Raw genomic sequence first — 14,218 nt, 5'->3', positions numbered from 1 at the left:
GAGTCCTCCGTGCCTGTAACCAGGTGCTGGGCGCTGAGTCCTCCGTGCCTGTACCAAAACCGTCCCCGAGTGCTGGGCGCTGAGTCCTCCTAGGTTTAAAGGAACCTCCCCAATGTTTCATGATTTGGCCTATTTTTAAAATTATTTTCCCTAGGACTTACATGATTTTTCCTATCTCTCAATGATACTCACTATTTTTTTAATGATTTTACCTATTTCTTAAATGACATTCCCGGATTTATAATGATTTTCCCCATGTCTTCAATGGTATCCCCTATGTTTAATTCTTTTCCCTATGTTTCAAATTATGTTCCCTAGGTTCCCAATCACCTTCCCTGATTTTTATTGATTTTCCCCATGTCCTAAATGATATTCCCTATCTTTTAATTATTTTCCCTATTTTTTAAAATGTTTTCCCTAGGTTCCCAATCATCCTCCCTGATGTTTAATGATTTTCCCCATTTCTGAAGTGATTTTGGCCATTTTAAAAATTATTTCACCCATGTTAAAATGATATCCCCTATCTTTTAATTCTTTTCCCTATTTTTTAAATTATTTTCCCTAGGTTCCCAATCACCTTCCTTGATCTTTAATGAGTTTCCCCAGGTCTTCCATGATCTTCCCTAATTTTTAATTCTTTTCCGTGATTTTTAAATGATTTTCGCCATTTTAAAAATGATTCTCCCTATTTTTAATTATTTCCTCTATTTTTAAAATTCTATTCCCTTATTTTCCTCTATTTTTAAATGATCTTCCTGCATGTCTCACTATTTTCCCTATTTTTAAAATTATATTCCCCGTGCCTAAACCTATATTCCCCATTTCTTAAATGATTTTTCCTATTTTTAAAACTTCTTCCCCAACGTTTAACTATTTTCCCTCCTTTTAAAATTATTTTCCCTATTTCTTAAATGATATTCCCTGATTTTTAATGATTCTCCCTATTTCTTAAGTGATTTTTGCCATTTTAAAAAATGATTGGCCACATTTTAGAATGATTCTGCCTCTTTGTTAATGATTTTAGCTACTTTTCAAATGATTTTGACCATGTTTTAAAGGATCTTCCCTCCTTTTTCATGATGTTACCTATTTCCATCACCCTCAGGCCTGAAATAGGACTCCAGGCCTTCATGGTTTCCTGCAGAGATTTTATGAAATGAAAAAGAGCTTTCAATAAAATAAGAATTTAATGTTCTATGAGCAACAAGACCGAGTCTCAGGGGCTGTCTGTTCATTTCTGGTCAGGCTGACATCCAGGGAGGCCAGCAGCCTGTGTGGAAGCTGCTGCCTGGGGGGGTCTGCAGAGCGAGTGTGTGCTGTTCCCCAGGCAGGCAGGTGCTGGGTGCTGAGTCCTCTCTGCTGGGTCCTGGGTGCTGAGTGCTGGGTGCTGAGTCCTCCATTGAGATGGCTGGGTGCTGGGTGCTGAGTCCTCCGGGCAGAATAACGACTGCTGGCTGCAGAGGAGTGAGTGTCTGTGGATGAGAAAGAAATCAGTGGCTCTGTCCAGGTCCCTGTCAGGTTTTAAAACAGCCAGTCAGAGGAGAATGTGCCCATGACCTGATTCAGTGCTGGGTGCTGGGTGCTGAGTGCTGGGTCCTCCATTCAGAGTGCTGGGTGCTGAGTCCTCCGTCCAGACGGCTGTGTGCTGTGGCTGGAACTGTGAAGCAGTCTCTGAAACGGAGAGAAAGCAGCTTTTATGAGGAACATACATCTGAGTTCTGGGTCAGGAGACAGACTCCCCAGCTCTGCAGTGACAGCAGCCCCGCCCGTCTGCTCTCTCTCTCACACAGACACACACAGACACACCCCCTGCCGGGTCCCTGGCTGCTCTTCTCCCCCCCACCCGCCCAGGTCTCTTTCGCCAAATCGTCAGCCCGCTTTAGTCTATAAATCTCGAAAATTCGAAGGTGGCTGTCAGCAGCTCGAGCCGTGGCTCAGAGCGGTAGGAGCGCCTAACGCTGAGTGCCTGGTGCCAAGGTCGCAGGTTGGAATCCCGCTTGCGCCTGTTGCCGGGCATATAGACGTGATCTCTATGTGGAAACGATAGTGACGTTGGCATATCCGATATTAATAATCGGAAAAAAAAAAAAAAAAAAAAAAAAAAAAAAAAAAAAAAAGTTTTGACAGGGGTCCCCCACACTTTTAAAAATTTTTTCGGACAGGACCCTTATGGCTGGGTCCTGTTGCGTGCGGGTGAGCGTGCAGACACGGCAAGAGCAAGGCAATCGTTTTATTTCAAGAGCAGATTGAGACAGACAGTGAGAAAGCACGGGAACGACGAGTTTCTGGCACTCACACGCGCTGTTTGTGCAGTCAGTCTCTCCGGGTCCCGGCGGGCGCTGTCCAACACGGATCTCTCGGGGCTGCCGCGTCTGCCTGCCTGGAAGATGGGAGCGGGGCTCGGTGAGCGACCGGGAAGCCGGGGCTCGCGGCTGTCGGCTCCCACGGGGGCGGGGGAGTGAGCGATCCGCTGCCTGCCGCCCACAGACGCACGGGATCCCCGTTTTTCCCCGTTTTTCCCCGTTTTTCCCCGTTTTTCCCGTCTGTGTCTCCCGCTCCCCCGCTCCCTCCCCGGCTCGCTCCCCGGACCCGCGCGCGCGCGCTCCCGCCGCACCTACCTCTCTGTCCTTCCCTTCCGTCCTCACGGTCGCTTCCCACGAGCCCCACCGCGGCCAATTTCGCCAATTTCACCGAGTTCGCCCCGACTTCTCCCACACGGACTTCAAGCATGGCGGCCGGCTCCCGCCAGGCCCGAGCGCGGGAAACGGGCGGCCGCCGCGGAGGCTCATGGGAGACGTAGTCCGCCGCGCTGCCGGCTCAGAGTCCGCAGCCGGCGTCCGGACCCGCCCTAGAAGCGGCCGGGAGCCCTAGCTCGGCCTGAGCCCTAGCCCCGCCCGCGCGAACCCTAACTGCCGGGAACCCTAGCTCCGCGTGAGCCCTAGCAGCGCCCCAACCCTAGCTCACAGCGAACCCTAGCCCCGCGCGAACCCTAACTGCCGGGAACCCTAGCTCCGCCTGAGCCCTAGCCCCGCGCGAACCCTAGGTCCCGGGAACCCTAGCTCCGCCTGAGCCCTAGCCCCGCGCGAACCCTAGCTCCGCCTGAGCCCTAGCTGCGCCCCAACCCTAGCCCCGCGCGAACCCTAGCTCCGCCTGAGCCCTAGCTGCGCCCCAACCCTAGCCCCGCGCGAACCCTAGCTCCGCCTGAGCCCTAGCTGCGCCCCAACCCTAGCCCACAGCGAACCCTAGCTCCGCGCGAACCCTAACCGGGACCCAACCCTAGCCCACAGCGAACCCTAGGTCCCGGGAACCCTAGCTCCGCGCGAACCCTAGCTCCGCCTGAGCCCTAGCTGCGCCCCAACCCTAGCTCCGCGCGAACCCTAGCTCCGCCTGAGCCCTAGCTGCGCCCCAACCCTAGCCCACAGCGAACCCTAAGTCCTGCCAACCCTACTCTCTGTCTGGGTCTTCTCGCTCTCTCTGTGTGGGGGACACATTGGCTCCCTGTGTGTGTGGGGCCCGGGAGGGAGGGCGGGGAGAAGCTATCAGTGTCCTCTGAACCATGTACAGTAAAGCTGGCCCGGTGGCTCAGTGGGCTAAGCCACCGTCTTTTTGTCCCCGAGGACCCGGGTTCGAGACCCGGACCCATCTGTTTTGCCTGCCTGGCAGGGCGGCGCGAAGAGCTATCAGCGACCTCTGACCCCTGTTCAGTGGAGCAGGCCCGGTGGCTCGGTGGATAGGTTGCCTCACTTTCTGATTACGAGGACCCCAGTTCGAGACCCGCGTTGCCTTGCTTTTTTGCTCTTTGGCTGGGCTGGTAGGTCGGGGAGAGGTTATCAGTGTCCTCTGACCCCTCTACAGTAGAGCTGGCCTGGTGGCTCAGTGGGTTAAGTCCCTATTGTTTTGATCCCGAGGACCCGGGTTCAAGACCTGGGTCCTACTGTTTTGCTTGAGACTGGTAGGTCGGGGAGAGGTTATCAGTGTCCTCTGACCTCTCTACAGTATGCCTGGCCCGGTGGCTCAGTGGGTTAAGTAACCTACTTTTTGGTCCCAGGGACCCGGGTTCGAGACCCGGGTCCTACTGTTTTGCTTGAGACTGGTAGGTCGGGGAGAGGTTATCAGCGTCCTCTGACCTCTCTACAGTATGCCTGGCCCGGTGGCTCAGTGGGTTAAGTAACCTACTTTTTGGTCCCAGGGACCCGGGTTCGAGACCTGGGTCCTACTGTTTTGCTTGAGACTGGTAGGTCGGGGAGAGGTTATCAGCGTCCTCTGACCTCTCTACAGTATGCCTGGCCCGGTGGCTCAGTGGGTTAAGTAACCTACTTTTTGATCCCAAGGTCCCGGGTTCGAGACCCGGGTCCAATCTATTTTACTGGTCTGGGAGTGAGACACTGAGAGTTATCAGTGCCCACTGAACAACACTAACCAGAGCTGAGTCTGTGGCTCAGTGGGTTAAGCTACCCTTCTTTTGGTCCCGAGGACCCGGGTTCGAGTCCTGGGTCCTACTGTTTTGCTTGAGACTGGTAGGTCGGTGAGAGGTTATCAGCGTCCTCTGACCTCTCTACAGTATGCCTGGCCCGGTGGCTCAGTGGGTTAAGCTACCCTTCTTTTGGTCCCGAGGACCCGGGTTCGAGACCTGAGTCCTACTGTTTTGCTTGAGACTGGTAGGTCGGGGAGAGGTTATCAGCGTCCTCTGACCTCTCTACAGTATGCCTGGCCCGGTGGCTCAGTGGGTTAAGCTACCCTTCTTTTGGTCCCGAGGACCCGGGTTCGAGACCCGGGTCCCTTCTATTTTGCTGGTCTGGGAGTGAGACACTGAGAGTTATCAGCGACCGCTGACACTTACACAGTAGTGCTGGCACGGTGGCTCAGTGGGTTAAGTAACCTACTTTTTAATCCAGAGGACCCGGGTTCGAGTCCCGGGTCCTACTCTTTTGCTGGGCTGGTAAGTCAGGGAGAGGTTATCAGTGTCCTCTGATCTCTATACACTAGTGCTGGCACGGTTAAGCTATCTTTCTTTTGGTCCCAGGGACCCGGGTTCGAGTCCCGGGTCCCACCTATTTTACTGGTCTGGGAGTGAGACACTGAGAGTTATCAGCGACCGCTGACACTTAAACAGTAGTGCTGGCCCGGTGGCTCAGTGGGTTAAGCTACCTTTCTTTTGGTCCCAGGGACCCGGGTTCGAGGCCTGGGTCCCATCTCTTTTGCTGGTCTGGGAGTGAGACACTGAGAGTTATCAGTGCCCACTGAACAACACTAACCAGAGCTGAGTCTGTGGCTCAGTGGGTGAAATAACCCACTTTTTGGTCCTGAGGACCCGGGTTCGAGACCCAGGTCCCAATCTATTTTGCCTGGCTGGGAGTGAGACACTGAGAGCTATCAGTGCCCACTGAACAACACTAACCAGAGCTGAGTCTGTGGCTCAGTGGGTTAAATAACCCACTTTTTGGTCCTGAGGACCCGGGTTCGAGACCCGGGTCCCATCTATTTTGCTAGTCTGGGAGTGAGACACTAAGAGCTATCAGTGCCCACTGAACAACACTACCTAGTACTCACGTGGTGGCTCAGTGGGTGAAATAACCCACTTTTTGGTCCTGAGGACCCGGGTTCGAGACCCGGGTCCCCTGCCTTTTAGGCTGCTGGGACAGAGTTTAAAGCTAAGAACGCCAGCAGCAGGCTGCTCCCCACCTAAGCTGCGGTGGCTCTACCGGCTAGCAGCCCTCTTTTTAGATCCAGAGGACCTGGGTTCGAATCCCAAGCCTCCTGCCTTTTAGGCTTCTGGGGCCGAGATAAAAGCTAAGAACGCCAGCTGCAGGCTGCTCCCCACCTAAGCTGCGGTGGCTCTGCCGGCTAGCACCCCTCTTTTTAGATCCAGAGGACCTGGGTTCGAATCCCAAGCCTCCTGCCTTTTAGGCTGCTGGGGCCGAGATAAAAGCTAAGAACGCCAGCTGCAGGCTGCTCTCCATCCAGGCCGCGGTGGCTCTGCCGGCTAGCAGCCCTTCTTTTTGGTCCTGAGGAACCGGGTTCGAAGCGCAGATCGAGTGAAAACAAGGCAACTTTATTAGAGGAGTCAGTGGAAAAATCACGAAAATCCCGAATCTCTCCCACTCACACACAGGAAAAATCCCGAAAATCCCGAATCTCTCCCACTCACACACTGGAAAAATCGCGAAAATCCCGATTCTCTCCCACTCGCACACTGGAAAAATCGCGAAAATCCCGATTCTCTCCCACTCGCACACTGGAAAAATCCCGAAAATCCCGAATCTCTCCCACTCACACACTCTCTCACGTCTCTCCCGGGTCCCCAGGCTGTCCACGTGGCGGCCGGGAACCTGGAAGAGAAGAAGGGGGAACGAAGAATGAGCCAAAAGCCGGGGCCGAGCGTGGAGAGAGACAAAGGGGGACGATTGGGACCCGCCGGGGCCACCACGTGGGCGCCCGGGATCCAGGCTTCCCCGGTCCCGGCTCCGGTTCCGTTCTCGCTGCTCCCGCGGCCGGGCAGCCGGGCGGCCGGGCTCCACGTGTCCGCCTGGAAGAGAAGAAGGGGGACCGGAGAATGAGCCAAAAGCCGGGGTTCGGGGCGTGTTAGAAATCCCCAAAGCCCGCCGCGGACGCTGGGGAGACGCGAGGGAGGGCCGAGCCGCAGCAGCTTCTGTCTCTGTCTGTCCCACGCAGACACACACACGCGCGGGGAGCCTGTGGGAGAGAGAAAGGGGGACGATCGGGACCCGCCGGGGCCACCACGTGGGCGCCCGGGATCCCGGGATCCAGGCTCCGGTTCCGTTCCCGCTGCTCCCGCGGCGCGGCCGGGCGGCTGGGAGGGCTCCACGTGTCCGCCTGGAAGAGAAGAGTGGGGAAAATCCAATAAATGACCCGGGAATCCGGGCTCCGGTTCCGTTCTCGCTGCTCAGCCGGGCTCCACGTGTCCGCCTGGAAGAGAAAAGTGGGGAAAATCCAATAAATGTCCCGGGATCCCGGCTCCGGTTCCGTTCTCGCTGCTCGGCCGGGCTCCACGTGTCCGCCTGGAAGAGAAGAGTGGGGAAAGTGCAGTAAATGTCCCGGGATCCCGGCTCGGGTTCCGTTCTCGCTGCTCCCGCGGCTTGGCTGGGCGGCCGGGCTCCACGTGTCCGCCTGGAAGAGAAGAGTGGGGAAAATCCAATAAATGACCGGGAATCCGGGCTCCGCTCCCCCACCCCGGAGCTAGAAATCCCGCCTGCTCGCCCGCCCGCCCGCCCGCCCGCGTGCGCTCCCCGTCCCGGGTCTGCACGCCGCCGCGTCTCTGTCCCCGTCTCCCACACACACGCGCGCGCAGGCAGGCACATGGCCGCCCGCCGCCGCGGATCCCCTCGCACACACGCCCTGCCCGCCCGCCCGCCCGCGGCAGATCCGGCCCCCTTCCCCCCGCCCGCCCAGTTCCGTTTCCGGCCTCCGCCGCGCCGCTCCCGGGGCCCCGGTCCCGGCGGGCGTCCCCGCCGCCCCTCCCCCCGCTCCCGGCCGCCGGCCGCCGCCCCTCCCCCCGCCCCCGGGCGCCGGCGCCCGCGCGGCCCCGCTCCGCTCCGCTCTGCTCGCCACGCCCGCGGGGCGGGGTCCCGGGCTCGGCTCGGCTCGGCTCGGCCGCCCGGGGGCGGGGGGAGGGGCCGCCGCGGCAGGCCGGGCGCGCGGAGTCCCCAATCGGCCCCAACGCGGCGTCTCTGAGCGCCAAAGCCGAGTTTTTCCCGAGTTTTCTCAGTTTCCCCGGACTACCAAGATGGCCGCCGCGGGCCCAGCCCAGGACTACAGACGGGCGGGGCCCGGGACCGGCGTCCTCTGCGGCGGGGGGGGGGCGAGGGGGTCCGCGCTGACGTCAGCCCCGTCCCCCTCCCTCCCTCCCTCCCTCCCTCCCGGTGTCCGTTAGCGCGGGCACAGCCCTGTCTGAGACACACACACAGGACTCAGCACTCAGCACTAACCACTGAGCACTCAGGCCTCAGCCCTCAGTACTTAGCACGAACCACTTAGCACTGAGGACTCAGCACTCGGCACTGAGCCCTAAACCCTCAGCACTCAGCAGCACTAACCACTTGGCAGGCAGCCGTCCATACTTAGCACTCTCACACACACACACAGGACTCAGCACTCAGCACTCACCACTGAGCCGTCTGCACACTGAGTCTGCTGGTCCTCGGTGCTGGGTGCTGGGTCCGCTGTGCTGGCTTCCTCAGGGTCTCAGCACTCAGGCCTCAGGAGTCAGCCTAGAGGACTTAGCACTCAGCACTGATGACTGGGACTGAGCACTCAGCACTCAGCCCCCAGCACTCAGCTAGAGTGCTAGAAACCTAGAAACTCAGGTTTCTAATGGCAGCTGCTCTGTCCCCTCAGCTCCTAGGTCTGTTTCACTGGCTCCCCTGGTGTGGATTTCATGTTGGGAGCGGGTATCTACCTAAAAAAAGATGGTCCACATCCTTGACCACGTCCTGGACAGACCCTCACCCCTTATTTTCAAATGCAGGAATTTTTAAGAATTTTTAAAAATGAGAAACGCAGCCCTGGCAGTTCTGGCAGCTGCTCTCCCCTCACAGCTCCTAGGCCTGTTTCAGTGCCTCCCCTGGTGTGGATTTCATGTTGGTAGCGGGTATCTACCTAAAAAAAGATTCTCCAGACCCTTGACCACGTCCTGGAGCGACCCTCACCCCTTAGTTTCAACGACAGGAATTTTTAGGAATTTTTGAAAATTAGAGACGCAGGCCATGCAGGCCTGGCAGTTGCTCTGTCCCCCCAGTTCCTAGGTCTGTTTAAGGGCCTCCCCTGGTGTGGATTTCACGTTGGGAGCGGGTATCTACCTAAAAAAAGATTCTCCAGATCCTTGATCACGTCCTGGAGGGACCCAGACCCCTTATTTTCAAAACAGGCATTTTTAAGAATTTTTTAAAAATGAGAAACGCGGGTCCGCAGCAGCCCTGGCTGATCTGGCAGCTGCTCTACTCTCAGCCTCTAGGCCTGTTTTAAAGCCTATCCTGGTCTTGATTTCATGCTGGGAGTGGGTATCTATGTCAAAAAAGATTCTCCAGATCCTTGACCACGTCCTGGAGGGACCCCCACCCCTTAATTTCAAAGACAGGAATTTTTAAGAATTTTTAAAAATGAGGAACGCAGATCTGCAGGCCTGGCAGCTGCTGTCTCCCCACAGCTCCTAGGTCTGTTTAAGTGACTCCCCTGGTCTGGATTTCATGTTGGGAGCGGGTCTCTACCTAAAAAAAGATTCTCCAGACCCTTGACCACGTCCTGGAGCGACCCTCACCCCTTATTTTCAAAGACAGGAATTTTTAGGAATTTTTAAAAATGAGAAAGGCGGACCGGCAGCTCTCCCCTGCCCCTCCCCCTCCTGCCGGGCGGATTCCAAGCCGAGGTCACTGCCCCGCCGCCGCTCCGGGCTGACAAAGGAGATGCTAATGGCTGAGGCAGCCTGCGGCCGGCCTCGCTGACAGGCAGAGGCTGACAGGCTGAGGCCTGGGTGTCTGCGTTTTAAAAATCCAAAAAATACAGAACAGTGGATCATTTTCAAGTTCAGCAGGGACCCAGGGCTTTTTATTTCATTTAATGTCATTTTATTTTAGGAAATAGCAGTCTCCCTGAGGGTGGGGAAGGGCAGGACAGGGTCCCAGGGCTTTTAATACATTTAATTTCATTTTATTCTATGGAATCGCGGTCTCCCCGAAGGCCGGGAAGGGCCGGGGACCCCGTGTCCGCGTCTGTGAGTGTGAGTCTGTGCCTGTGAGACGTTCACCACGCCAGCCTGTGGGATTTTATAGGAAAAATCCGGGCCTGGCAGCGTGCCCAGGCGTCTGCAGACGGAGTCTGCCGGTCCCTGGTGCTCCCCGGGCCTCGCTCTGGATGCTGAGTGCTGGGTGCAGAGTCCTCTGGGCTGGGTGCTGGGTGCTGGGTCCTCTAGCTCGCTTGCTCAGGGTCTCCAGGCTGGGTAGCCAGCCAGGGCGGCCTGCCCGTCCTCTTCCCCATCCGTCCATGAAGGAGGAGGAGAGGTCTCTGTCCATCCTTCTCTCTATCTGTGGGCTCTTCCTGGAAGGAGTTCTGGTAGAACTTAGCCCTCAGCACTCAGGACTCAGTGCTCACCGCTTAGATATCAGCACTTAGCACTCAGCACATAGCACTCAGCAGTCAGGACTCAGTGCTCACCCCTTAGAAATCAGCACTTAGCACTCAGCACTCAAGACTCAGGCCTCAGCACTCAGTACTTAGCACTAACCACTTAGCACTCAGCACTGAGCCCTTCACCCTCAGCACTCAGCAGCACTAACCGCTTGGCAGGCAGCCGTCCATACTTAGCACTCTCTCTCACACACACACAGGACTCAGCACTCAGCACTGACCACTGAGCAGTCTGCACACTGAGTCTGCTGGTCCTCTGGGCTGGGTGCTGGGTCCTCTGTGCTGGCTTCCTCAGGGCCTCAGCACTCAGGCCTCAGCACTCAGCCTATAGGACTTAGCACTCAGCACTCATGACTTGGACTGAGCACTCAGCACTCAGCCTATAGGACTTAGCACTCAGCACTTATGACTTGGACTGAGCACTCAGCACTCAGGACTCCACACTTGGCACACAGCTGATTTAATTTTATAAGCACACTCTTATCTTATTTTCTTTCATTTTCTTTTAGGAAGTAGCGGCCTCTCTGAGGGCAGGGCAGGGCAGGACAAGGCAGGTTTGTCCCCCTCGTTCATTCTCTCCACGGACCCCGACCTCGAGAGAACCTCACCCTCCTTTTCCAAGCGCCAGGGATTTTTAAACATATTTTTTAATCATGAGAAACGCCGAGCTGCAGGCGTTTCCCGGCCCCCTCCCAGCAGGCAGATGCCAAGCCGCTGCCGCCGCCGCCGCTGGCTCACCGAGGGCAGGTTTGGGAGGGGGTCTCTCTCTGTAAAAAGATTCTCCAGTGCCTTGACCACGTCCTGGAGCGACCCCCACCCCTTAGTTTCAAACACAGGAATTTTAAAAAATTTTTAAAAATGAGACACGCCGATCCGCAGGCGTTTCCCTGCCCCTCCCATCGGGCCGATCCCCAGCCGCCGCCGGCTCTCGGTGACAAAGGCGATGCTAATGGCGGCTGCGGCCTGAGGCCGGCGTGGCTGACGGGCGGGGGCTGACAGGCTGGGCTCTGCGTTCGAAACATCCAAACATCCACCACCGCCGTGGATCGTGTCCCGGTTCCTCGCGGGATCTTTGGATCCGTTTGAAAACTCCCCTCGGGGCGGCCGGCCTCCCTCCCTCCCTCCCCCCTACAGCGCGCCCTCTGGTGGAGCTGGCGGGGACCCGCACCTCCCCTGCCTGGAAAGACAGGGCCGGAGGGGGAGTTGGGAGAGACCGGGGATCCCCCAGGTCCCAACACGGACTTTATGTCCTGTCTGAGGACCCTTTCATTTGGAAAAGGAAGCGCTCGGTCTCTTTGGGGTCCTCTGGCTGCTCTGGGCTCCCGAATGCGGGGCCTCAGGCCTCCGTTTAAGCTGCAGCCCCCACCTGAGTGAGCAGGGCAGGCAGGGACTAGGGGCTTTAATTTCATTTAATTTCATTTAATTTAATTTAATTTAATTTTCTCTCAGGGCGGGGAAGTCAGGGAACCTCGTGTCTGTGTCTGTGCTGGGGAGACGTCCCCCTGCCTTCCCTGCCTGAGAATCCCTCCCCTGGATTTTCTTTATCTCTCTGGTCCCCGAGAGAGCCGTCCAGACCCTCAGGACAGCTGCCCCCCACCGCACAGACAGCCCTGCCAGGATCCCCCGGGGCCCTCTGTGCTCAGCCGAGGTCCCTTCGTGGGTCAACCGGCTGCTTTATTTCCCCACACGGCTTTTATTTCTCAATAAATACTCAATATGTCTCAATAAATACGTGTGCGTGTGTGTGTGTGAAGAGGGCACGCGGGGCAGCCTCTCCCCGTCCGTCCCCAGCCGTGCCCGGCGGACTCGGAGGCTCCCGCTCCCCCGCCGGCCCGCGCGGAGCCAGGCAGCGCTGCCCGGGGTCGCTGGGGTCCGCGGCGCGCACCCGGGTGCCAGGGCCGCCCCGCGCGGCTGCGTGTGGGTCCGCGGGCGAGGGGACGGGAGAGAGAGAAGCCGTGGTCCGCGGACCGCTGGCGCTGCCGCCCGAGTCCCTAGCCAGAGCCTGCGGCCCCCAGCACCCAGCCTCCCCCACGTATCCCTCAGTCCCTAGCGCTCAGCGCTCAGCATCTATTGGGGGGGACTCAGCACCCAGCACTGAGCACCCAGCCTCCCCCACGTATCCCTCAGTCCCTAGCGCTCAGCGCTCAGCATCTCTTCGGGGGACTCAGCACCCAGCACTGAGCACTCAGCCTCCCCCACGTATCCCTCAGTCCCTAGCGCTCAGCGCTCAGCATCTATTGGGGGGACTCAGCACCCAGCACTGAGCACTCAGCCTCCCCCACGTATCCCTCAGTCCCTAGCGCTCAGCGCTCAGCATCTATTGGGGGGACTCAGCACCCAGCACTGAGCACTCAGCCTCCCCCACGTATCCCTCAGTCCCTAGCACTCAGCGCTCAGCATCTCTTCGGGGGACTCAGCACCCAGCACTCAGCCAGGACTGAGCACTCAGCACCCAGATGGCTCCCTGGAAGACTTTGCACCTGGCATTCGGTGCAGCACCCAGCACTCAGCATCCCCCACGTATCCCTCAGCACCTAGCAGTCAGAGCTCAGCATCTTCTTGGGGGACTCAGCACCCAGCACGCAGCACCCAGCATCCTCCATGAAAGACCCCTGGCACTCAGAGTTCAGTATCTTATGGGGGGACTCAGCACCTAGCACTCAGCGCTCAGCATCTTCCTGGGGGAGTCAGCCATCAGCACCCGGCATCCTCCACGGAAGACCCCTGGCACTCAGAGTTCAGCATCTTATTGTGGGACTCAGCACCCAGCTCGCAGCCTCCTCCACGGAGGACTCAGCACCTAGCACTCAGCGCTCAGCATCTTCTCGGGGGGGGGGGACTCAGCAGCCAGCACCCAGCAAGGACTCAGCCCCAAACACCCAGCACTCAGCACCTAGCACTTATTTATTGTATTTTATGGATTGACTTATCCCTTAGTACTCAGCCCCCAGCCCTCAGCCTCCCCCACGTATCCCTCAGTCCCTAGCCCTCAGCGCTCAGCATCTCTGCGGGGGACTCAGCACCCCACACTCAGCCAGGACTCAGCCCTCAGCACCCCGATGGCTCCCTGGAAGGCTCTGCACCTGGCATTCCGAGCTCAGTCTTTCTTGGGGGGCTCAGCACCCAGCACAAGCACTCAGCAGCATCGCGCAGAGAAGCCTCAGCACCCAGCAGCCTCTGCCCTGCAGCTCCGTGTCCGCCCGTCCCGGGCACACAGACCGCGCCTGCCCTGCAGCTCCGTGTCCGCCCGTCCCGGGCACACAGACCGCGCCCGCCGCGCTCTCTCCCCCTCCTCCGCCCGCCCCGAGCCCGCGATGAACCCCGCTCTCTCAGGAGAAGGAGGAGACGGGAATCCCCCCCCACCCCGGGCCCCCGCGGTCCCTCCCTCCCGTCCCCCCGTTCCCGTCCTAGACACGGGGTCCCCGGCGGGCGCCCGGTGGAGGGAGCGGAGCTGGGACTCAGTCCTCAGGGTGGAGGAGCTGGCAGGGCAGCGCGGGGCAGGGACCCAGCGCTTTTATTTCATGTCATTGAATTTTCTCGGATGACATAGCGGTCTCTCCCTGAGGGCGGGGAAGGGCAGAGCAGGGCTCCAGCGCTTTTCATACATTTCATTTCATTTTAGTCTATGACATAGCGGTCTCTCCCTGAGGGCGGGGAAGGGCAGAGCAGGGCTCCATGGCTTTTCATACATTTCATTTCATTTTAGTCTATGACATAGCGGTTTCTCCCTGAGGGCGGGGAAGGGACCCAGGGCTTTTCATAAATATCATTTCATTTTATTCTATGGAATCGCGGTCTCCCCGAAGGCCGGGAAGGGCGGGGGACCCCGTGTCCGCGTCTGTGAGTGTGTGAGTCTGCGCCTGTGAGACGTTCACCACGCCAGCCAGTGGGATTTTATAGGAGAAATCCGGGCCTGGCAGCCAGCCTGCCCAGGCGTCTGCAGGCGGAGTCTGCTGGTCCCTGGTGTCCCCCGGGCCTCGCTCTGGAGGCTGAGAGCTGGGTGCTGGGTCCTCTGGGCCGGGTGCTGGGTCCTCTCGCTGGCTGTCTCAGGGTCTCCAGGCTGGGTAGCCAGCCAGGG

General features: G+C 58.2%; 1 protein-coding gene and 1 long non-coding RNA gene across 6 annotated transcripts in view; both read right to left on the bottom strand.

Annotated features, from left to right (window-relative positions):
- LOC148117563 (uncharacterized) overlaps positions 1-14,218 on the bottom strand; it is a 220,465-nt gene that overhangs the window by 59,920 nt on the left and 146,327 nt on the right. The gene's annotated exons all lie outside the window — the stretch shown is intronic.
- LOC148117566 (uncharacterized) lies at positions 1,191-2,852 on the bottom strand. Of its 3 annotated transcripts, none has more exons than XR_015737013.1 (3): positions 2,619-2,852; positions 2,297-2,380; positions 1,191-1,671 (listed from the first exon to the last, which is right to left on the bottom strand). It is a non-coding gene; the product is annotated as an uncharacterized LOC148117566 (long non-coding RNA). The 3 variants fall into 3 exon arrangements; XR_015737014.1 differs by having other exon boundaries at positions 2,293-2,376; XR_015737012.1 differs by having other exon boundaries at positions 2,297-2,376.

This window comes from Myodes glareolus, chromosome X (assembly GCF_982192425.1).
Source record: "Myodes glareolus chromosome X, mMyoGla1.1, whole genome shotgun sequence".
In the NCBI taxonomy this organism is placed as follows: domain Eukaryota; kingdom Metazoa; phylum Chordata; class Mammalia; order Rodentia; family Cricetidae; genus Myodes; species Myodes glareolus.
The sequence above is the reverse complement of the archived record's forward strand: the minus strand, read 5'-3'. Positions and strand labels throughout refer to the sequence as shown.